We start from the raw sequence: 7,151 nt of genomic DNA on the forward strand, positions 1-7,151 counted from the left end.
AAGTTGCTAACACTAGCTGTAAAAGTCTCCAGATGACGTCATACGTTCATTTGCATATTGTTGACGTCATCACACATTTATTTGCATAAAGCGTAGTTGTTGTGTCGGTGGGAGAGACCCTGTGCTGTTGGCAGGAAGCTGTGGGCTGTGATAACTCTGAGCAACAATGAGAACAAATTAATATATTTGAATATATTTCTTGCTTTTCCCCTGATGGTCTGTATAAGTGAAAATTGTTGTTAGTAGTAGGCTCTGAGGAAAACGAAAGCGATCTGTTTGTCTTTGCGACAGTGGCCTACTTGGAAACACTGGGCGAGAGGAGTTGAAAGGTTGTCTATTGCCACTTTAAGTTTCTCTTCTAGTATGTAAGAATTCAACGACTTTTATGTTTGTGCTAAAATAATGTTTGTGTGATTTACAGTGTGTCAAAAACCTGACACTAACAGCTACAGTATTTTGTGCTTTGTTGGAGGAAATGTTTGGTCTCTGAAACAAAATGAAAATGGAAAAATGGAAAAATGGAAATCAAAAGCACTAGCACCAGATTAGGCTTCAGTGAAACAAGGCAGTTTAAGCTGTTTGTGGAGAAATCATTGGTCAACAAATGTGCCATCAACACTGTTGTAAGAATTTATTCTAAAATCTTTCAGCTGTTCTAGTCCATCAGGTTTTACAGGATGGCTCTTTTCCAGGAATCATAGAGCTATTGTTATTTTGTGAACCAACAGTGATGCAAAACCACTATTAGCGAACATGTTGTGCTTCATATAAAGAACCCAAGTCTCACTTTTCTCAACTGGAATATCTTCTGTTGGTTTATGTCTCTCTACCTGAGCATTAAACCAACAGCTGAATGCAACAAGTTGACGCATGTTCTCTGCTGTTGTGGAAAGCAAGTCCTGAAAGGCTGCCTGGAAATCACAGGGTGAAATAGAAGGGGGCAGGGACTGACGCTATACAAGGAAGCAAATGACAATATTTACTCACAAGGAGTGCATTGAACTTTGCAGATTGGAGATGATAAAGCTCTATGAGGATAGTTTGCATTATATGTAATGTTGGGTGTGTCTTCCTCTGTCTTTGTGGTTTGCATATGAAGTTTTATAACGACCTTTGATTTTATGGAATTAATTTAATACTATATTTACCCCATATATTCATTTAATTTAAAAAAGGCACCAAAAACACATTTTCTCAATCAGCTTCTTATGTAGTAGACATTTCTTATGCCAAAGTTGCTGCACTTTTGGTTGTTTAACATGTAAGATTTCTGTATTTTGTCATTTGTCCACGTTTATCTCACTGAGTTGTTTGTTTATGTTGCATTCACACCAAGTCAGCTTAGTGGGAAGAACAAGAAAACCTCCTGGTATTTTAAATTGTTCACACATTACTCTAAGATGGTTACTGGCTCCCCCCACTGCTGGTATTGTAGTCACATTTTTTAAATGCTTAAAATGAGCTTCTTGTGTTGTGTTACATATTTGTAGCAAACAAACAAGCTCCCTTTAATTTACTGAACTGATTCTCTTACACTACCAATGGAGGCTTTGCAGCCATGTTGCCAGCTGTTTGTTGAAACTTCTGTAGTTATTTTCACCAAGTGAAAGATATCCTTGATCCTAACTGTCAAAAAGTCCTGATATACCCGACTTGGAAGCTGACGAGAAAGTTTTTTCTGACTTGGCTGCTCGGAATTCCGGCCTGATTGATATGATATGATATGAACCGTTTTTGACTGTTAAATATTTAATAAATATTATATAAGGATGTGTTTTTCTGAACTTTAACTTTGATATTCTTATTTTTACACGAAATATTCAATGTTAATAAATGAATTTAAGATTGAAATTTAAGCTTTCCTTGGCTTAAAAACATAATATCACAGAAAGCATTGTGCCTCTACATAATTAAGGATATTGTAATACAAAGAAGAGGACAACATAGGATACAATTATTATAAAGTTGTTCCTGAGCATCAGCAGTATACTACCAAATGAAAGCTATAGTGACTATATGGGTAATATACTTCCTGTTAGAAAATATAATGATAGTGGTAAAGCAACATTTCATGCACCACAGACATAACAAATCCACCTTGATGAAACATTTCTATGGCTCAGTGTGACTTAATGCTGATTTGGAGGAAGTAGACACACACAGTAGCCTTGCTATGCACACCTGAGTGGCCTATTGTCTGCAGAATGACGGACTTCATTCATGCAGCTTTACACTCACGCTGACATAATTTCCCTCTCAGCTGTCAGTCATCCTGTCCTGCAGACCCCGCCTCCTACGGAAATACAGGAGGTTGTCCGACACGTGATTAATTCAGTATGGCGGAGCTGCTGGCTGAATGATTTTTACAGTACCGACCGACGGGTCCTAAAACCCTGCACTGTGGATGCTTGTGGAGACTTGGAGAAAAACACAGCCATTTGCACCCAAGGGTGCTCAATTCAGGTAGTGTTTATTTTCTGTCTTTGTAAAAAAAAGTAGCCTACACAGTCCTATCTTTGGTCTGAAGTTTAGAGAGAACCATGACTCAGAAAGTATGTTTATGTTGAAGGTCTCTGCGCTTTTCCTCCTCGCAGTCTCACTGAATTGCTTTAGTCCTGCTACGCTTGACTTTTGTGTTTCATAGTAAGCAGAAAGAAAGTGAAAGTGCTGTGCAATACAGGCATTGTTGTTCAGTATTACCAAATTGGAGTGCACTTAAAAACGGTCGACTTTACGTGTTGTGCAACGTTGTTACTCCGCCACATTAGCGGCTCGATTTAACTAGGACTTTTATTGCCACTGTTAAGCTAGCCATATTGCTTTTAAACTCGTCTGAAACAGGCTGTCAAGTCGGAAAAGTGACTTTTATGCACAGCAGGCGAATAATACTGTTATTTATTCCAAGTTTTCACTTTCTTTTTACGAGTTGTCCTGCACCACAGGGTCATACGTTGTCATTTCGTTTTCCTTCCAAGTGTGAGGTTAGTGTTACCAGATGTGGGGAAATGTGTCACCTAACGTTATTAGCCTACAGATGTGTATTTACCAGTAAGGTCCGTCACACGTTAACAGGTCATGTAGGCCTACCAGTGCAGTACAAAGTGGTCTCATAGTAATACAACGTTAGCTCTGCTCCAAACTATCCTTTAGCTACACACCTTTTTTTTTTTTTTTTTTCAAATAAGGCAAACACAAGCAGCACTTTTTAGCGTGTGTGAGTGAGGAGAAAGCAGTGTGTGAAGCCTATGATGGAGGTTTCTGCTGAGGTTGAACCGCCGCTGCCACAGCGTTGGGTGTAAACTTGTGTCTTCATGAAGTGTAAACACAAGACAGCAGCAGCTCGGCGCTGGACTCACTTTCCAGTTTGCACTTTACGATAAGAGACCGATTCTCTTGCTTATTGTCGTGAAAGGGGGGTTAGACATCATATTAAAGCCTTAAAGATGCTTAAAACATACTTTCAGAGTTATGGAACATTTATTTTAATAATGAAGCAAAATGGGAACTTTCTCCATCCAGACAACAATTTACCAGGTTTAGCTTTAAAACCATAATTTACACTCTTCAAACATGGACTTGATAAACAAGTAGACTTCAGTAACTGTTAAAAAATCACAGTGTCAGATTTGTAAAACCTTTTATTTTATTCTACTAGATTTGAAAAGTTGGTGAAGTAGTTTTTTGATCTAGAGACCATGGGTCTGATATGGTCTAGATGGGATTTAAAGTTATTTTATTCTGTTTTCACAAATGGAATAAAGGTTTTACAAATCTGAAAGTGGGTTTTAAACAATCTTGAGGCTTTAATATGTTTGTCTATTACCTTTTCACAACAATAAGTGGTGCAATAAACCGAGAATCGGTCCTCAATATTTTTCTCAACTTTGCTGTGATTCAGAAGCTAACTTCGGCGTGGCTATGCCTCTGCTCTGCTAAGACTCCTTTAAGCCTTCACTAGTGGAAACTATTCCCTCAGCATTACAAGCTCTGGAGGACTGCTGTTGCACGCTCGTAAACTCCAGGCCCCACAGGAACAAGGTCACCGCAGCCTTCTAAAAAAAAAATGGCTCAGAGTGCTCCTCTTAAAGGATGATTCTGCTGAGAGTGGAGTCCTGATTGGATCAGAACTAAAACAGGATGTTCTTTGTTGTGAGATTGTGATATTGCCTTTTTGTTTTCAGCTGAGCATCTCTTTGCACAAATGGCAGTCTGTGAATACACCTATAGTTTAACCATTTAACTACTGATGGTGTACCTAGTTATAGTTATAGTGTGTGAGAAGGGAGGGATTTAGTGTGATCATTCACTTCAAGTAGAAATGTATTTGAGTCTCTCTGGTTAGATTTGTCTTACTATCTACAGCTTTAAAAAGGAATAAGCGATTATGGTGCTTTTCTCTGCCTTTGGTTGAATAGATCATAATGCAACGCAGCCACAAGAAGTGCTGCGTCTTGAATTACCAGTGTGACTGAAACCTTTGCTTAGTGGTGTCCTGCACGAAGAGGAAGTGTTCACAGGACCCTGTGTTGTGAGATGTTCATTCAAGGACTTGTTTTTCTATTAATATGTTGTAAATCATTCTTATATTTTCTGACTAGTAATCACTCTATTTATGGATTGTGAGTGAGAAGTGAGTGTTGTGGTCTTCATAGGCTACTGATGGGAAAGTGATATATATCTCTGCCTCGTTTAACTGATTTCTCTTTGTGTGATTGTTGAATATTTGTGCAAAATTGAGTCTAGAAAGAAGCACTTCCACTTTTAAATGTCACATTTTAAACAGTTAGAAAAAATCTTTCTATCATAGATTGCACACACCTTATTTTTCAGGAAAGTACACTATTAAAAAACAAAGAAATATTTTGGGATCAAAGGTACATTGGGAGATTCTTTATCAGTGTTAATGCATTTCAGAGTGACTTTCTTCTAAGAAAACCTTCTTCTTTGTGACCTAAACAACTGCAGTAAATTAAAGTAACAGCCTCACATTTTAAGTTTGCATGTGTCTGCATATTTGTGGAACTTAAGTGTCTACTAATTATGTCTTGTGGGATTTAGATGCCTGCAATTTCTAGAGCTGGTTTATTGCAGGTATAGAAAGTAAAGAAATGTCTCTTTGACCAATACCTTCTATGGCCCATCAGTTTGTAAGATTTAAGGACCATATGGCAGGGTGATCTATCAACTAAATCAGATATACAAATATTTTGTAATTTAAACTACCTCAGAACGAACAATGTAGTGATATTTTAAAGCAGATTTGGAGCCCAACTAGTTCCCTTCACTTCTTTACAGCATTAAAGTATATGTCACACCCAATCAGTGCCGTCCCCGTTTACCACTTTTTTATGTCTCTCCAACTAACATTCTCTCCTGTCACACCTTGTTTTACTTTTACTTCTCCATCAGATTCAGACTCATTCAGAAGACATAGTCTTGGACAGACTTTGAAATTGCGCTACCACTCACAGCAATAAGACTGAATAGCATTGTATAGATGGCAGGTGCAACCATGGTTAATGTGTCACACTTAACATCTCCACCGTGCAGATAACAAAACATCTGATACATATTGTAATCAGTTGCACATGGAATGCTTCAGCCTGATCAGGGTAGACATTTAAAGTGATGCTCCAAAATCACTTGGATGTTGCAAAGTTGATGTTGCGGTTATATGGATTGCGCCTTTTAACCACAACACTGGAATCAATTAAAGGAGACTGAAATAAAACTGAGCGTCGTAGCTGTTTTTCATCATTGGGCAAACTTTTTAACGATACTTTTCAAGTCTTTTCCATATATATATATATATATATATATATATATATATATATATATATATATATATATATATATATATATATATAGAGAGAGAGAGAGAGAGAGAGAGAGAGAGAGAGAGAGAGAGAGAGAGAGAGAGAGAGAGAGAGAGAGAGAGAGAGAGAGAGAGAGAGAGAGAGAGAGAGAGAGAGAGAGCTCTATATATATATATATATATATATACACATACACATATATATACACAGGTCGGTCAAGGGGCAGGTCAGGTCGTCTTAGGCGGCGAGCAGGTGGAAATAGCGGCAGTCTTTTCCAGCTGAGGCCACACCTGCCCGGCACCCCAGATACCGTACCTCCCTCCGCCCAACCGCACACTTCTTCGGGTTGGCCGTGGCCACGTCTCGCTGTGTATAATCACCTCATCCAAGTAGGCAACAGCATACGCAGAGTGAGGACGCAGAACCTGGTCCATGAGCCGCTGAAAGGTGGCTGGGGCTCCAAACAACCCGAACGGAAGAGTCACAAACTGGTATAAGCCATACGGAGTGGAGAAGGCCTTTTTTCCCTGGACTCTGGAGACAGGGGAATCCGCCAGTAACCCTTGGTTAAATCCAGTTTCGTATAAAAACGAGCCGTGCCCAACTGGTCCAGGAGTTCGTCGACCTGGGTTTCATTGGGTACGCGTCAAATTTGGACACCTCATTAATCCTGCGATAGTCCACACAGAACCGAATTGACCTGTCGGACTTGCGGACCAGCACAACGGGGAAACACCAAGCACTGCTGGACTCTTCTATTACTCCCATTTCCAACATGGCCTGAAGCTCCGCAACTGAACAATTTTCCTCTTGTGTTCAGGCAGCCGATAGGGCCGTGACCATACCATCACGCCCGGGGCCATCTCTATGTGGTGGTGTGCGAGAGTGGTGCACCCGGGAAGGGGGGAGAACACATTGGCAAAAAGCCTTTGCAACGTGGCAATGTCCGCTCTCTGACCCGGTGAAAGCTGGCTGTCACAAAAGACCGGGGCAGATTTTACCGTTTTTAATACCTCCGGCCCCAGCTCATCTTTTTCCATCACCGTATTAGCCAGAGAGACAGAGGCCACCTCTCTCCACTCTTTTAAGAGATTGAGGTGATAAATTTGTGTTTTTCTTTAACCAGGTCCAAAACACCCCGTGGCTTCCTGCCAAACAACAGCTCAAAAGGAGAAAATCCCATGGAGGCCTGGGGAACCTCCCGCACTGCAAACAACAGAGGGTCTAACCACTTATCCCAATTGCAACTATCTTTGTGAACGAACTTACGAACCATGTTTTTCAGCGTTTTGTTAAACCGCTCCACCAGCCCGTCTGTCTGCGGGTGATACACAC

General features: G+C 40.1%; 1 protein-coding gene across 1 annotated transcript in view; it reads left to right on the top strand.

Annotated features, from left to right (window-relative positions):
• Positions 1-2,321: 2,321 nt before the first annotated feature.
• LOC115026494 (histone deacetylase 4-like) overlaps positions 2,322-7,151 on the top strand; it is a 66,353-nt gene continuing 61,523 nt past the window's right edge. The window contains exon 1 of the mRNA XM_029459341.1: positions 2,322-2,463. The gene's annotated coding sequence lies outside the window, so the exon portion shown is untranslated. The remainder of the gene's footprint in view (positions 2,464-7,151) is intronic.

The sequence above is a fragment of the Cottoperca gobio genome, chromosome 21, assembly GCF_900634415.1.
Source record: "Cottoperca gobio chromosome 21, fCotGob3.1, whole genome shotgun sequence".
NCBI lineage: Eukaryota > Metazoa > Chordata > Actinopteri > Perciformes > Bovichtidae > Cottoperca > Cottoperca gobio.